Consider the following 16,236-nt stretch of genomic DNA (forward strand, 5'->3'; position numbering starts at 1 on the left):
GAGCTCCTATGCCCAGCTTAGAAACCCCCAGGCACGAGATTGCAAGGTCCCTGGTAATTCTCCCACTCCTGGACACGTCGGAACCAAGTTTCGTATGCACTAGCAGCGAGAACAAAATCCCACATGTGAGGACAATAGGCGTCTTTCATTTAGGGCTAGTGTTAGGCTAAGAGTTTGCAGTAGCTCCTTGGGTCGAGTTAGGGGTCGAATGAGACAAAGCTAAGATTTGCGTTACGGCTGGGGTTGGTCCAGTAAGGATCCCACACACCATGGACCATCGGCGGAGGCCCCGGGTAGGCTTACACTGCGGGCTAATGGTGGACTTCTTTAAAAACGTGAGCACTAAATGGGGCGGGATGTTGACTGAAAGAATGCAGCTAGCTACAGAAATATGCAGAAATAAAGAAAAACACATCTCATTGCATGCCTTTAAAGAGCTTACTCTCCCTACCGGCAATGTTCCTGAACCTTCGCTTCCCAAACATTTTTAGAACCAAAAAAAACCTAGAAAAGATCTGACCTCCCTCACCGGGAATTGAACTCAAGACTGCTGGATGGAGGGGTGCTGACATTGACCACTAGGCTACCAGACTGCTGTTGAACAGAGCACTCCCGAAAGGTGACATTTCAATTTCAGGCTGACAAGTGTGCTTTATTGTTCAGTTCGGGCTTTGCACAGCCAGTGCTAGAATTCAATCCAAGTTCATGCTTTGCTTTGATTTTGAATTAATGGCCAAACCAGCCAATCCCTAAAAAAATACAGGTCTCAGAGGCTCTCGTTTCAGTACCAGCAGGGTAGCGTGGCCGAGCGGTCTAAGGCGCTGGATTTAGGCTCCAGTCTCTTTGGAGGCGTGGGTTCGAATCCCACCGCTGCCAATAGCTGTTTCTTTTTTATCTTCATGCCACGTGTACAGACAGGACAATTGGGAGCCAGGGAATGGCATGTGTTTATGAATTCTTGCTTTTCTGAACACCCAGACTGAAAGCACACATCTGACTCGTGTGCGTTTTCACCAAAAAAGGGTAAAGCATAAATCACTGTTCACTGAAAACGGACATGCGTTCACGATCCTGTCAATAAACACGTGCTTGGCAGGGCCACAAATCTGCCGACACGATGCCCTAATGAATGCACATCTCTTTGCCTTGGTAGTTGCTCCTTTTTGCAGCGCCTTTTCCTGCTGCATCACAAAAACTCAGTTCAAGACACTTGGCTCCATCCAGTGGAGCTCCTATGCCCAGCTTAGAAACCCCCAGGCACGAGATTGCAAGGTCCCTGGTAATTCTCCCACTCCTGGACACGTCGGAACCAAGTTTCGTATGCACTAGCAGCGAGAACAAAATCCCACATGTGAGGACAATAGGCGTCTTTCATTTAGGGCTAGTGTTAGGCTAAGAGTTTGCAGTAGCTCCTTGGGTCGAGTTAGGGGTCGAATGAGACAAAGCTAAGATTTGCGTTACGGCTGGGGTTGGTCCAGTAAGGATCCCACACACCATGGACCATCGGCGGAGGCCCCGGGTAGGCTTACACTGCGGGCTAATGGTGGACTTCTTTAAAAACGTGAGCACTAAATGGGGCGGGATGTTGACTGAAAGAATGCAGCTAGCTACAGAAATATGCAGAAATAAAGAAAAACACATCTCATTGCATGCCTTTAAAGAGCTTACTCTCCCTACCGGCAATGTTCCTGAACCTTCGCTTCCCAAACATTTTTAGAACCAAAAAAAACCTAGAAAAGATCTGACCTCCCTCACCGGGAATTGAACTCAAGACTGCTGGATGGAGGGGTGCTGACATTGACCACTAGGCTACCAGACTGCTGTTGAACAGAGCACTCCCGAAAGGTGACATTTCAATTTCAGGCTGACAAGTGTGCTTTATTGTTCAGTTCGGGCTTTGCAGAGCCAGTGCTAGAATTCAATCCAAGTTCATGCTTTGCTTTGATTTTGAATTAATGGCCAAACCAGCCAATCCCTAAAAAAATACAGGTCTCAGAGGCTCTCGTTTCAGTACCAGCAGGGTAGCGTGGACGAGCGGTCTAAGGCGCTGGATTTAGGCTCCAGTCTCTTTGGAGGCGTGGGTTCGAATCCCACCGCTGCCAATAGCTGTTTCTTTTTTATCTTCATGCCACGTGTACAGACAGGACAATTGGGAGCCAGGGAATGGCATGTGTTTATGAATTCTTGCTTTTCTGAACACCCAGACTGAAAGCACACATCTGACTCGTGTGCGTTTTCACCAAAAAAGGGTAAAGCATAAATCACTGTTCACTGAAAACGGACATGCGTTCACGATCCTGTCAATAAACACGTGCTTGGCAGGGCCACAAATCTGCCGACACGATGCCCTAATGAATGCACATCTCTTTGCCTTGGTAGTTGCTCCTTTTTGCAGCGCCTTTTCCTGCTGCATCACAAAAACTCAGTTCAAGACACTTGGCTCCATCCAGTGGAGCTCCTATGCCCAGCTTAGAAACCCCCAGGCACGAGATTGCAAGGTCCCTGGTAATTCTCCCACTCCTGGACACGTCGGAACCAAGTTTCGTATGCACTAGCAGCGAGAACAAAATCCCACATGTGAGGACAATAGGCGTCTTTCATTTAGGGCTAGTGTTAGGCTAAGAGTTTGCAGTAGCTCCTTGGGTCGAGTTAGGGGTCGAATGAGACAAAGCTAAGATTTGCGTTACGGCTGGGGTTGGTCCAGTAAGGATCCCACACACCATGGACCATCGGCGGAGGCCCCGGGTAGGCTTACACTGCGGGCTAATGGTGGACTTCTTTAAAAACGTGAGCACTAAATGGGGCGGGATGTTGACTGAAAGAATGCAGCTAGCTACAGAAATATGCAGAAATAAAGAAAAACACATCTCATTGCATGCCTTTAAAGAGCTTACTCTCCCTACCGGCAATGTTCCTGAACCTTCGCTTCCCAAACATTTTTAGAACCAAAAAAAACCTAGAAAAGATCTGACCTCCCTCACCGGGAATTGAACTCAGGACTGCTGGATGGAGGGGTGCTGACATTGACCACTAGGCTACCAGACTGCTGTCGAACAGAGCACTCCCGAAAGGTGACATTTCAATTTCAGGCTGACAAGTGTGCTTTATTGTTCAGTTCGGGCTTTGCACAGCCAGTGCTAGAATTCAATCCAAGTTCATGCTTTGCTTTGATTTTGAATTAATGGCCAAACCAGCCAATCCCTAAAAAAATACAGGTCTCAGAGGCTCTCGTTTCAGTACCAGCAGGGTAGCGTGGCCGAGCGGTCTAAGGCGCTGGATTTAGGCTCCAGTCTCTTTGGAGGCGTGGGTTCGAATCCCACCGCTGCCAATAGCTGTTTCTTTTTTATCTTCATGCCACGTGTACAGACAGGACAATTGGGAGCCAGGGAATGGCATGTGTTTATGAATTCTTGCTTTTCTGAACACCCAGACTGAAAGCACACATCTGACTCGTGTGCGTTTTCACCAAAAAAGGGTAAAGCATAAATCACTGTTCACTGAAAACGGACATGCGTTCACGATCCTGTCAATAAACACGTTCAGGGCAGGGCCACAAATCTGCCGACACGATGCCCTAATGAATGCACATCTCTTTGCCTTGGTAGTTGCTCCTTTTTGCAGCGCCTTTTCCTGCTGCATCACAAAAACTCAGTTCAAGACACTTGGCTCCATCCAGTGGAGCTCCTATGCCCAGCTTAGAAACCCCCAGGCACGAGATTGCAAGGTCCCTGGTAATTCTCCCACTCCTGGACACGTCGGAACCAAGTTTCGTATGCACTAGCAGCGAGAACAAAATCCCACATGTGAGGACAATAGGCGTCTTTCATTTAGGGCTAGTGTTAGGCTAAGAGTTTGCAGTAGCTCCTTGGGTCGAGTTAGGGGTCGAATGAGACAAAGCTAAGATTTGCGTTACGGCTGGGGTTGGTCCAGTAAGGATCCCACACACCATGGACCATCGGCGGAGGCCCCGGGTAGGCTTACACTGCGGGCTAATGGTGGACTTCTTTAAAAACGTGAGCACTAAATGGGGCGGGATGTTGACTGAAAGAATGCAGCTAGCTACAGAAATATGCAGAAATAAAGAAAAACACATCTCATTGCATGCCTTTAAAGAGCTTACTCTCCCTACCGGCAATGTTCCTGAACCTTCGCTTCCCAAACATTTTTAGAACCAAAAAAAACCTAGAAAAGATCTGACCTCCCTCACCGGGAATTGAACTCAAGACTGCTGGATGGAGGGGTGCTGACATTGACCACTAGGCTACCAGACTGCTGTTGAACAGAGCACTCCCGAAAGGTGACATTTCAATTTCAGGCTGACAAGTGTGCTTTATTGTTCAGTTCGGGCTTTGCACAGCCAGTGCTAGAATTCAATCCAAGTTCATGCTTTGCTTTGATTTTGAATTAATGGCCAAACCAGCCAATCCCTAAAAAAATACAGGTCTCAGAGGCTCTCGTTTCAGTACCAGCAGGGTAGCGTGGCCGAGCGGTCTAAGGCGCTGGATTTAGGCTCCAGTCTCTTTGGAGGCGTGGGTTCGAATCCCACCGCTGCCAATAGCTGTTTCTTTTTTATCTTCATGCCACGTGTACAGACAGGACAATTGGGAGCCAGGGAATGGCATGTGTTTATGAATTCTTGCTTTTCTGAACACCCAGACTGAAAGCACACATCTGACTCGTGTGCGTTTTCACCAAAAAAGGGTAAAGCATAAATCACTGTTCACTGAAAACGGACATGCGTTCACGATCCTGTCAATAAACACGTGCTTGGCAGGGCCACAAATCTGCCGACACGATGCCCTAATGAATGCACATCTCTTTGCCTTGGTAGTTGCTCCTTTTTGCAGCGCCTTTTCCTGCTGCATCACAAAAACTCAGTTCAAGACACTTGGCTCCATCCAGTGGAGCTCCTATGCCCAGCTTAGAAACCCCCAGGCACGAGATTGCAAGGTCCCTGGTAATTCTCCCACTCCTGGACACGTCGGAACCAAGTTTCGTATGCACTAGCAGCGAGAACAAAATCCCACATGTGAGGACAATAGGCGTCTTTCATTTAGGGCTAGTGTTAGGCTAAGAGTTTGCAGTAGCTCCTTGGGTCGAGTTAGGGGTCGAATGAGACAAAGCTAAGATTTGCGTTACGGCTGGGGTTGGTCCAGTAAGGATCCCACACACCATGGACCATCGGCGGAGGCCCCGGGTAGGCTTACACTGCGGGCTAATGGTGGACTTCTTTAAAAACGTGAGCACTAAATGGGGCGGGATGTTGACTGAAAGAATGCAGCTAGCTACAGAAATATGCAGAAATAAAGAAAAACACATCTCATTGCATGCCTTTAAAGAGCTTACTCTCCCTACCGGCAATGTTCCTGAACCTTCGCTTCCCAAACATTTTTAGAACCAAAAAAAACCTAGAAAAGATCTGACCTCCCTCACCGGGAATTGAACTCAAGACTGCTGGATGGAGGGGTGCTGACATTGACCACTAGGCTACCAGACTGCTGTTGAACAGAGCACTCCCGAAAGGTGACATTTCAATTTCAGGCTGACAAGTGTGCTTTATTGTTCAGTTCGGGCTTTGCACAGCCAGTGCTAGAATTCAATCCAAGTTCATGCTTTGCTTTGATTTTGAATTAATGGCCAAACCAGCCAATCCCTAAAAAAATACAGGTCTCAGAGGCTCTCGTTTCAGTACCAGCAGGGTAGCGTGGCCGAGCGGTCTAAGGCGCTGGATTTAGGCTCCAGTCTCTTTGGAGGCGTGGGTTCGAATCCCACCGCTGCCAATAGCTGTTTCTTTTTTATCTTCATGCCACGTGTACAGACAGGACAATTGGGAGCCAGGGAATGGCATGTGTTTATGAATTCTTGCTTTTCTGAACACCCAGACTGAAAGCACACATCTGACTCGTGTGCGTTTTCACCAAAAAAGGGTAAAGCATAAATCACTGTTCACTGAAAACGGACATGCGTTCACGATCCTGTCAATAAACACGTGCTTGGCAGGGCCACAAATCTGCCGACACGATGCCCTAATGAATGCACATCTCTTTGCCTTGGTAGTTGCTCCTTTTTGCAGCGCCTTTTCCTGCTGCATCACAAAAACTCAGTTCAAGACACTTGGCTCCATCCAGTGGAGCTCCTATGCCCAGCTTAGAAACCCCCAGGCACGAGATTGCAAGGTCCCTGGTAATTCTCCCACTCCTGGACACGTCGGAACCAAGTTTCGTATGCACTAGCAGCGAGAACAAAATCCCACATGTGAGGACAATAGGCGTCTTTCATTTAGGGCTAGTGTTAGGCTAAGAGTTTGCAGTAGCTCCTTGGGTCGAGTTAGGGGTCGAATGAGACAAAGCTAAGATTTGCGTTACGGCTGGGGTTGGTCCAGTAAGGATCCCACACACCATGGACCATCGGCGGAGGCCCCGGGTAGGCTTACACTGCGGGCTAATGGTGGACTTCTTTAAAAACGTGAGCACTAAATGGGGCGGGATGTTGACTGAAAGAATGCAGCTAGCTACAGAAATATGCAGAAATAAAGAAAAACACATCTCATTGCATGCCTTTAAAGAGCTTACTCTCCCTACCGGCAATGTTCCTGAACCTTCGCTTCCCAAACATTTTTAGAACCAAAAAAAACCTAGAAAAGATCTGACCTCCCTCACCGGGAATTGAACTCAAGACTGCTGGATGGAGGGGTGCTGACATTGACCACTAGGCTACCAGACTGCTGTTGAACAGAGCACTCCCGAAAGGTGACATTTCAATTTCAGGCTGACAAGTGTGCTTTATTGTTCAGTTCGGGCTTTGCACAGCCAGTGCTAGAATTCAATCCAAGTTCATGCTTTGCTTTGATTTTGAATTAATGGCCAAACCAGCCAATCCCTAAAAAAATACAGGTCTCAGAGGCTCTCGTTTCAGTACCAGCAGGGTAGCGTGGCCGAGCGGTCTAAGGCGCTGGATTTAGGCTCCAGTCTCTTTGGAGGCGTGGGTTCGAATCCCACCGCTGCCAATAGCTGTTTCTTTTTTATCTTCATGCCACGTGTACAGACAGGACAATTGGGAGCCAGGGAATGGCATGTGTTTATGAATTCTTGCTTTTCTGAACACCCAGACTGAAAGCACACATCTGACTCGTGTGCGTTTTCACCAAAAAAGGGTAAAGCATAAATCACTGTTCACTGAAAACGGACATGCGTTCACGATCCTGTCAATAAACACGTGCTTGGCAGGGCCACAAATCTGCCGACACGATGCCCTAATGAATGCACATCTCTTTGCCTTGGTAGTTGCTCCTTTTTGCAGCGCCTTTTCCTGCTGCATCACAAAAACTCAGTTCAAGACACTTGGCTCCATCCAGTGGAGCTCCTATGCCCAGCTTAGAAACCCCCAGGCACGAGATTGCAAGGTCCCTGGTAATTCTCCCACTCCTGGACACGTCGGAACCAAGTTTCGTATGCACTAGCAGCGAGAACAAAATCCCACATGTGAGGACAATAGGCGTCTTTCATTTAGGGCTAGTGTTAGGCTAAGAGTTTGCAGTAGCTCCTTGGGTCGAGTTAGGGGTCGAATGAGACAAAGCTAAGATTTGCGTTACGGCTGGGGTTGGTCCAGTAAGGATCCCACACACCATGGACCATCGGCGGAGGCCCCGGGTAGGCTTACACTGCGGGCTAATGGTGGACTTCTTTAAAAACGTGAGCACTAAATGGGGCGGGATGTTGACTGAAAGAATGCAGCTAGCTACAGAAATATGCAGAAATAAAGAAAAACACATCTCATTGCATGCCTTTAAAGAGCTTACTCTCCCTACCGGCAATGTTCCTGAACCTTCGCTTCCCAAACATTTTTAGAACCAAAAAAAACCTAGAAAAGATCTGACCTCCCTCACCGGGAATTGAACTCAAGACTGCTGGATGGAGGGGTGCTGACATTGACCACTAGGCTACCAGACTGCTGTTGAACAGAGCACTCCCGAAAGGTGACATTTCAATTTCAGGCTGACAAGTGTGCTTTATTGTTCAGTTCGGGCTTTGCAGAGCCAGTGCTAGAATTCAATCCAAGTTCATGCTTTGCTTTGATTTTGAATTAATGGCCAAACCAGCCAATCCCTAAAAAAATACAGGTCTCAGAGGCTCTCGTTTCAGTACCAGCAGGGTAGCGTGGACGAGCGGTCTAAGGCGCTGGATTTAGGCTCCAGTCTCTTTGGAGGCGTGGGTTCGAATCCCACCGCTGCCAATAGCTGTTTCTTTTTTATCTTCATGCCACGTGTACAGACAGGACAATTGGGAGCCAGGGAATGGCATGTGTTTATGAATTCTTGCTTTTCTGAACACCCAGACTGAAAGCACACATCTGACTCGTGTGCGTTTTCACCAAAAAAGGGTAAAGCATAAATCACTGTTCACTGAAAACGGACATGCGTTCACGATCCTGTCAATAAACACGTGCTTGGCAGGGCCACAAATCTGCCGACACGATGCCCTAATGAATGCACATCTCTTTGCCTTGGTAGTTGCTCCTTTTTGCAGCGCCTTTTCCTGCTGCATCACAAAAACTCAGTTCAAGACACTTGGCTCCATCCAGTGGAGCTCCTATGCCCAGCTTAGAAACCCCCAGGCACGAGATTGCAAGGTCCCTGGTAATTCTCCCACTCCTGGACACGTCGGAACCAAGTTTCGTATGCACTAGCAGCGAGAACAAAATCCCACATGTGAGGACAATAGGCGTCTTTCATTTAGGGCTAGTGTTAGGCTAAGAGTTTGCAGTAGCTCCTTGGGTCGAGTTAGGGGTCGAATGAGACAAAGCTAAGATTTGCGTTACGGCTGGGGTTGGTCCAGTAAGGATCCCACACACCATGGACCATCGGCGGAGGCCCCGGGTAGGCTTACACTGCGGGCTAATGGTGGACTTCTTTAAAAACGTGAGCACTAAATGGGGCGGGATGTTGACTGAAAGAATGCAGCTAGCTACAGAAATATGCAGAAATAAAGAAAAACACATCTCATTGCATGCCTTTAAAGAGCTTACTCTCCCTACCGGCAATGTTCCTGAACCTTCGCTTCCCAAACATTTTTAGAACCAAAAAAAACCTAGAAAAGATCTGACCTCCCTCACCGGGAATTGAACTCAGGACTGCTGGATGGAGGGGTGCTGACATTGACCACTAGGCTACCAGACTGCTGTCGAACAGAGCACTCCCGAAAGGTGACATTTCAATTTCAGGCTGACAAGTGTGCTTTATTGTTCAGTTCGGGCTTTGCACAGCCAGTGCTAGAATTCAATCCAAGTTCATGCTTTGCTTTGATTTTGAATTAATGGCCAAACCAGCCAATCCCTAAAAAAATACAGGTCTCAGAGGCTCTCGTTTCAGTACCAGCAGGGTAGCGTGGCCGAGCGGTCTAAGGCGCTGGATTTAGGCTCCAGTCTCTTTGGAGGCGTGGGTTCGAATCCCACCGCTGCCAATAGCTGTTTCTTTTTTATCTTCATGCCACGTGTACAGACAGGACAATTGGGAGCCAGGGAATGGCATGTGTTTATGAATTCTTGCTTTTCTGAACACCCAGACTGAAAGCACACATCTGACTCGTGTGCGTTTTCACCAAAAAAGGGTAAAGCATAAATCACTGTTCACTGAAAACGGACATGCGTTCACGATCCTGTCAATAAACACGTTCAGGGCAGGGCCACAAATCTGCCGACACGATGCCCTAATGAATGCACATCTCTTTGCCTTGGTAGTTGCTCCTTTTTGCAGCGCCTTTTCCTGCTGCATCACAAAAACTCAGTTCAAGACACTTGGCTCCATCCAGTGGAGCTCCTATGCCCAGCTTAGAAACCCCCAGGCACGAGATTGCAAGGTCCCTGGTAATTCTCCCACTCCTGGACACGTCGGAACCAAGTTTCGTATGCACTAGCAGCGAGAACAAAATCCCACATGTGAGGACAATAGGCGTCTTTCATTTAGGGCTAGTGTTAGGCTAAGAGTTTGCAGTAGCTCCTTGGGTCGAGTTAGGGGTCGAATGAGACAAAGCTAAGATTTGCGTTACGGCTGGGGTTGGTCCAGTAAGGATCCCACACACCATGGACCATCGGCGGAGGCCCCGGGTAGGCTTACACTGCGGGCTAATGGTGGACTTCTTTAAAAACGTGAGCACTAAATGGGGCGGGATGTTGACTGAAAGAATGCAGCTAGCTACAGAAATATGCAGAAATAAAGAAAAACACATCTCATTGCATGCCTTTAAAGAGCTTACTCTCCCTACCGGCAATGTTCCTGAACCTTCGCTTCCCAAACATTTTTAGAACCAAAAAAAACCTAGAAAAGATCTGACCTCCCTCACCGGGAATTGAACTCAAGACTGCTGGATGGAGGGGTGCTGACATTGACCACTAGGCTACCAGACTGCTGTTGAACAGAGCACTCCCGAAAGGTGACATTTCAATTTCAGGCTGACAAGTGTGCTTTATTGTTCAGTTCGGGCTTTGCACAGCCAGTGCTAGAATTCAATCCAAGTTCATGCTTTGCTTTGATTTTGAATTAATGGCCAAACCAGCCAATCCCTAAAAAAATACAGGTCTCAGAGGCTCTCGTTTCAGTACCAGCAGGGTAGCGTGGCCGAGCGGTCTAAGGCGCTGGATTTAGGCTCCAGTCTCTTTGGAGGCGTGGGTTCGAATCCCACCGCTGCCAATAGCTGTTTCTTTTTTATCTTCATGCCACGTGTACAGACAGGACAATTGGGAGCCAGGGAATGGCATGTGTTTATGAATTCTTGCTTTTCTGAACACCCAGACTGAAAGCACACATCTGACTCGTGTGCGTTTTCACCAAAAAAGGGTAAAGCATAAATCACTGTTCACTGAAAACGGACATGCGTTCACGATCCTGTCAATAAACACGTGCTTGGCAGGGCCACAAATCTGCCGACACGATGCCCTAATGAATGCACATCTCTTTGCCTTGGTAGTTGCTCCTTTTTGCAGCGCCTTTTCCTGCTGCATCACAAAAACTCAGTTCAAGACACTTGGCTCCATCCAGTGGAGCTCCTATGCCCAGCTTAGAAACCCCCAGGCACGAGATTGCAAGGTCCCTGGTAATTCTCCCACTCCTGGACACGTCGGAACCAAGTTTCGTATGCACTAGCAGCGAGAACAAAATCCCACATGTGAGGACAATAGGCGTCTTTCATTTAGGGCTAGTGTTAGGCTAAGAGTTTGCAGTAGCTCCTTGGGTCGAGTTAGGGGTCGAATGAGACAAAGCTAAGATTTGCGTTACGGCTGGGGTTGGTCCAGTAAGGATCCCACACACCATGGACCATCGGCGGAGGCCCCGGGTAGGCTTACACTGCGGGCTAATGGTGGACTTCTTTAAAAACGTGAGCACTAAATGGGGCGGGATGTTGACTGAAAGAATGCAGCTAGCTACAGAAATATGCAGAAATAAAGAAAAACACATCTCATTGCATGCCTTTAAAGAGCTTACTCTCCCTACCGGCAATGTTCCTGAACCTTCGCTTCCCAAACATTTTTAGAACCAAAAAAAACCTAGAAAAGATCTGACCTCCCTCACCGGGAATTGAACTCAAGACTGCTGGATGGAGGGGTGCTGACATTGACCACTAGGCTACCAGACTGCTGTTGAACAGAGCACTCCCGAAAGGTGACATTTCAATTTCAGGCTGACAAGTGTGCTTTATTGTTCAGTTCGGGCTTTGCACAGCCAGTGCTAGAATTCAATCCAAGTTCATGCTTTGCTTTGATTTTGAATTAATGGCCAAACCAGCCAATCCCTAAAAAAATACAGGTCTCAGAGGCTCTCGTTTCAGTACCAGCAGGGTAGCGTGGCCGAGTGGTCTAAGGCGCTGGATTTAGGCTCCAGTCTCTTTGGAGGCGTGGGTTCGAATCCCACCGCTGCCAATAGCTGTTTCTTTTTTATCTTCATGCCACGTGTACAGACAGGACAATTGGGAGCCAGGGAATGGCATGTGTTTATGAATTCTTGCTTTTCTGAACACCCAGACTGAAAGCACACATCTGACTCGTGTGCGTTTTCACCAAAAAAGGGTAAAGCATAAATCACTGTTCACTGAAAACGGACATGCGTTCACGATCCTGTCAATAAACACGTGCTTGGCAGGGCCACAAATCTGCCGACACGATGCCCTAATGAATGCACATCTCTTTGCCTTGGTAGTTGCTCCTTTTTGCAGCGCCTTTTCCTGCTGCATCACAAAAACTCAGTTCAAGACACTTGGCTCCATCCAGTGGAGCTCCTATGCCCAGCTTAGAAACCCCCAGGCACGAGATTGCAAGGTCCCTGGTAATTCTCCCACTCCTGGACACGTCGGAACCAAGTTTCGTATGCACTAGCAGCGAGAACAAAATCCCACATGTGAGGACAATAGGCGTCTTTCATTTAGGGCTAGTGTTAGGCTAAGAGTTTGCAGTAGCTCCTTGGGTCGAGTTAGGGGTCGAATGAGACAAAGCTAAGATTTGCGTTACGGCTGGGGTTGGTCCAGTAAGGATCCCACACACCATGGACCATCGGCGGAGGCCCCGGGTAGGCTTACACTGCGGGCTAATGGTGGACTTCTTTAAAAACGTGAGCACTAAATGGGGCGGGATGTTGACTGAAAGAATGCAGCTAGCTACAGAAATATGCAGAAATAAAGAAAAACACATCTCATTGCATGCCTTTAAAGAGCTTACTCTCCCTACCGGCAATGTTCCTGAACCTTCGCTTCCCAAACATTTTTAGAACCAAAAAAAACCTAGAAAAGATCTGACCTCCCTCACCGGGAATTGAACTCAGGACTGCTGGATGGAGGGGTGCTGACATTGACCACTAGGCTACCAGACTGCTGTTGAACAGAGCACTCCCGAAAGGTGACATTTCAATTTCAGGCTGACAAGTGTGCTTTATTGTTCAGTTCGGGCTTTGCACAGCCAGTGCTAGAATTCAATCCAAGTTCATGCTTTGCTTTGATTTTGAATTAATGGCCAAACCAGCCAATCCCTAAAAAAATACAGGTCTCAGAGGCTCTCGTTTCAGTACCAGCAGGGTAGCGTGGCCGAGCGGTCTAAGGCGCTGGATTTAGGCTCCAGTCTCTTTGGAGGCGTGGGTTCGAATCCCACCGCTGCCAATAGCTGTTTCTTTTTTATCTTCATGCCACGTGTACAGACAGGACAATTGGGAGCCAGGGAATGGCATGTGTTTATGAATTCTTGCTTTTCTGAACACCCAGACTGAAAGCACACATCTGACTCGTGTGCGTTTTCACCAAAAAAGGGTAAAGCATAAATCACTGTTCACTGAAAACGGACATGCGTTCACGATCCTGTCAATAAACACGTTCAGGGCAGGGCCACAAATCTGCCGACACGATGCCCTAATGAATGCACATCTCTTTGCCTTGGTAGTTGCTCCTTTTTGCAGCGCCTTTTCCTGCTGCATCACAAAAACTCAGTTCAAGACACTTGGCTCCATCCAGTGGAGCTCCTATGCCCAGCTTAGAAACCCCCAGGCACGAGATTGCAAGGTCCCTGGTAATTCTCCCACTCCTGGACACGTCGGAACCAAGTTTCGTATGCACTAGCAGCGAGAACAAAATCCCACATGTGAGGACAATAGGCGTCTTTCATTTAGGGCTAGTGTTAGGCTAAGAGTTTGCAGTAGCTCCTTGGGTCGAGTTAGGGGTCGAATGAGACAAAGCTAAGATTTGCGTTACGGCTGGGGTTGGTCCAGTAAGGATCCCACACACCATGGACCATCGGCGGAGGTCCCGGGTAGGCTTACACTGCGGGCTAATGGTGGACTTCTTTAAAAACGTGAGCACTAAATGGGGCGGGATGTTGACTGAAAGAATGCAGCTAGCTACAGAAATATGCAGAAATAAAGAAAAACACATCTCATTGCATGCCTTTAAAGAGCTTACTCTCCCTACCGGCAATGTTCCTGAACCTTCGCTTCCCAAACATTTTTAGAACCAAAAAAAACCTAGAAAAGATCTGACCTCCCTCACCGGGAATTGAACTCAAGACTGCTGGATGGAGGGGTGCTGACATTGACCACTAGGCTACCAGACTGCTGTTGAACAGAGCACTCCCGAAAGGTGACATTTCAATTTCAGGCTGACAAGTGTGCTTTATTGTTCAGTTCGGGCTTTGCACAGCCAGTGCTAGAATTCAATCCAAGTTCATGCTTTGCTTTGATTTTGAATTAATGGCCAAACCAGCCAATCCCTAAAAAAATACAGGTCTCAGAGGCTCTCGTTTCAGTACCAGCAGGGTAGCGTGGCCGAGCGGTCTAAGGCGCTGGATTTAGGCTCCAGTCTCTTTGGAGGCGTGGGTTCGAATCCCACCGCTGCCAATAGCTGTTTCTTTTTTATCTTCATGCCACGTGTACAGACAGGACAATTGGGAGCCAGGGAATGGCATGTGTTTATGAATTCTTGCTTTTCTGAACACCCAGACTGAAAGCACACATCTGACTCGTGTGCGTTTTCACCAAAAAAGGGTAAAGCATAAATCACTGTTCACTGAAAACGGACATGCGTTCACGATCCTGTCAATAAACACGTGCTTGGCAGGGCCACAAATCTGCCGACACGATGCCCTAATGAATGCACATCTCTTTGCCTTGGTAGTTGCTCCTTTTTGCAGCGCCTTTTCCTGCTGCATCACAAAAACTCAGTTCAAGACACTTGGCTCCATCCAGTGGAGCTCCTATGCCCAGCTTAGAAACCCCCAGGCACGAGATTGCAAGGTCCCTGGTAATTCTCCCACTCCTGGACACGTCGGAACCAAGTTTCGTATGCACTAGCAGCGAGAACAAAATCCCACATGTGAGGACAATAGGCGTCTTTCATTTAGGGCTAGTGTTAGGCTAAGAGTTTGCAGTAGCTCCTTGGGTCGAGTTAGGGGTCGAATGAGACAAAGCTAAGATTTGCGTTACGGCTGGGGTTGATCCAGTAAGGATCCCACACACCATGGACCATCGGCGGAGGCCCCGGGTAGGCTTACACTGCGGGCTAATGGTGGACTTCTTTAAAAACGTGAGCACTAAATGGGGCGGGATGTTGACTGAAAGAATGCAGCTAGCTACAGAAATATGCAGAAATAAAGAAAAACACATCTCATTGCATGCCTTTAAAGAGCTTACTCTCCCTACCGGCAATGTTCCTGAACCTTCGCTTCCCAAACATTTTTAGAACCAAAAAAAACCTAGAAAAGATCTGACCTCCCTCACCGGGAATTGAACTCAAGACTGCTGGATGGAGGGGTGCTGACATTGACCACTAGGCTACCAGACTGCTGTTGAACAGAGCACTCCCGAAAGGTGACATTTCAATTTCAGGCTGACAAGTGTGCTTTATTGTTCAGTTCGGGCTTTGCACAGCCAGTGCTAGAATTCAATCCAAGTTCATGCTTTGCTTTGATTTTGAATTAATGGCCAAACCAGCCAATCCCTAAAAAAATACAGGTCTCAGAGGCTCTCGTTTCAGTACCAGCAGGGTAGCGTGGCCGAGCGGTCTAAGGCGCTGGATTTAGGCTCCAGTCTCTTTGGAGGCGTGGGTTCGAATCCCACCGCTGCCAATAGCTGTTTCTTTTTTATCTTCATGCCACGTGTACAGACAGGACAATTGGGAGCCAGGGAATGGCATGTGTTTATGAATTCTTGCTTTTCTGAACACCCAGACTGAAAGCACACATCTGACTCGTGTGCGTTTTCACCAAAAAAGGGTAAAGCATAAATCACTGTTCACTGAAAACGGACATGCGTTCACGATCCTGTCAATAAACACGTGCTTGGCAGGGCCACAAATCTGCCGACACGATGCCCTAATGAATGCACATCTCTTTGCCTTGGTAGTTGCTCCTTTTTGCAGCGCCTTTTCCTGCTGCATCACAAAAACTCAGTTCAAGACACTTGGCTCCATCCAGTGGAGCTCCTATGCCCAGCTTAGAAACCCCCAGGCACGAGATTGCAAGGTCCCTGGTAATTCTCCCACTCCTGGACACGTCGGAACCAAGTTTCGTATGCACTAGCAGCGAGAACAAAATCCCACATGTGAGGACAATAGGCGTCTTTCATTTAGGGCTAGTGTTAGGCTAAGAGTTTGCAGTAGCTCCTTGGGTCGAGTTAGGGGTCGAATGAGACAAAGCTAAGATTTGCGTTACGGCTGGGGTTGGTCCAGTAAGGATCCCACACACCATGGACCATCGGCGGAGGCCCCGGGTAGG

General features: G+C 48.1%; 13 non-coding genes across 13 annotated transcripts; all 13 read left to right on the forward strand.

The window, feature by feature from the left end:
• The first annotated feature begins 794 nt into the window (after nucleotides 1-794).
• On the forward strand, nucleotides 795-876 carry TRNAL-UAG (transfer RNA leucine (anticodon UAG)). The gene has a single exon. It is a non-coding gene; the product is annotated as a tRNA-Leu (tRNA).
• Nucleotides 877-2,020: 1,144 nt separating this feature from the next.
• TRNAL-UAG (transfer RNA leucine (anticodon UAG)) lies at nucleotides 2,021-2,102 on the forward strand. The gene has a single exon. It is a non-coding gene; the product is annotated as a tRNA-Leu (tRNA).
• A 1,144-nt stretch (nucleotides 2,103-3,246) lies between these two features.
• On the forward strand, nucleotides 3,247-3,328 carry TRNAL-UAG (transfer RNA leucine (anticodon UAG)). The gene has a single exon. It is a non-coding gene; the product is annotated as a tRNA-Leu (tRNA).
• Nucleotides 3,329-4,472: 1,144 nt separating this feature from the next.
• TRNAL-UAG (transfer RNA leucine (anticodon UAG)) lies at nucleotides 4,473-4,554 on the forward strand. Its single transcript has one exon. It is a non-coding gene; the product is annotated as a tRNA-Leu (tRNA).
• Nucleotides 4,555-5,698: 1,144 nt separating this feature from the next.
• Nucleotides 5,699-5,780, forward strand: TRNAL-UAG (transfer RNA leucine (anticodon UAG)). Its single transcript has one exon. It is a non-coding gene; the product is annotated as a tRNA-Leu (tRNA).
• Nucleotides 5,781-6,924: 1,144 nt separating this feature from the next.
• Nucleotides 6,925-7,006, forward strand: TRNAL-UAG (transfer RNA leucine (anticodon UAG)). The gene has a single exon. It is a non-coding gene; the product is annotated as a tRNA-Leu (tRNA).
• Nucleotides 7,007-8,150: 1,144 nt separating this feature from the next.
• TRNAL-UAG (transfer RNA leucine (anticodon UAG)) lies at nucleotides 8,151-8,232 on the forward strand. The gene has a single exon. It is a non-coding gene; the product is annotated as a tRNA-Leu (tRNA).
• A 1,144-nt stretch (nucleotides 8,233-9,376) lies between these two features.
• On the forward strand, nucleotides 9,377-9,458 carry TRNAL-UAG (transfer RNA leucine (anticodon UAG)). Its single transcript has one exon. It is a non-coding gene; the product is annotated as a tRNA-Leu (tRNA).
• A 1,144-nt stretch (nucleotides 9,459-10,602) lies between these two features.
• On the forward strand, nucleotides 10,603-10,684 carry TRNAL-UAG (transfer RNA leucine (anticodon UAG)). Its single transcript has one exon. It is a non-coding gene; the product is annotated as a tRNA-Leu (tRNA).
• Nucleotides 10,685-11,828: 1,144 nt separating this feature from the next.
• On the forward strand, nucleotides 11,829-11,910 carry TRNAL-UAG (transfer RNA leucine (anticodon UAG)). The gene has a single exon. It is a non-coding gene; the product is annotated as a tRNA-Leu (tRNA).
• Nucleotides 11,911-13,054: 1,144 nt separating this feature from the next.
• Nucleotides 13,055-13,136, forward strand: TRNAL-UAG (transfer RNA leucine (anticodon UAG)). The gene has a single exon. It is a non-coding gene; the product is annotated as a tRNA-Leu (tRNA).
• A 1,144-nt stretch (nucleotides 13,137-14,280) lies between these two features.
• TRNAL-UAG (transfer RNA leucine (anticodon UAG)) lies at nucleotides 14,281-14,362 on the forward strand. The gene has a single exon. It is a non-coding gene; the product is annotated as a tRNA-Leu (tRNA).
• A 1,144-nt stretch (nucleotides 14,363-15,506) lies between these two features.
• On the forward strand, nucleotides 15,507-15,588 carry TRNAL-UAG (transfer RNA leucine (anticodon UAG)). Its single transcript has one exon. It is a non-coding gene; the product is annotated as a tRNA-Leu (tRNA).
• The last annotated feature ends 648 nt before the right edge of the window (nucleotides 15,589-16,236 follow it).

This window comes from Ambystoma mexicanum, chromosome 1p, assembly GCF_040938575.1.
Source record: "Ambystoma mexicanum isolate Mex_15411 chromosome 1p, UKY_AmexF1_1, whole genome shotgun sequence".
Lineage (NCBI taxonomy): Eukaryota > Metazoa > Chordata > Amphibia > Caudata > Ambystomatidae > Ambystoma > Ambystoma mexicanum.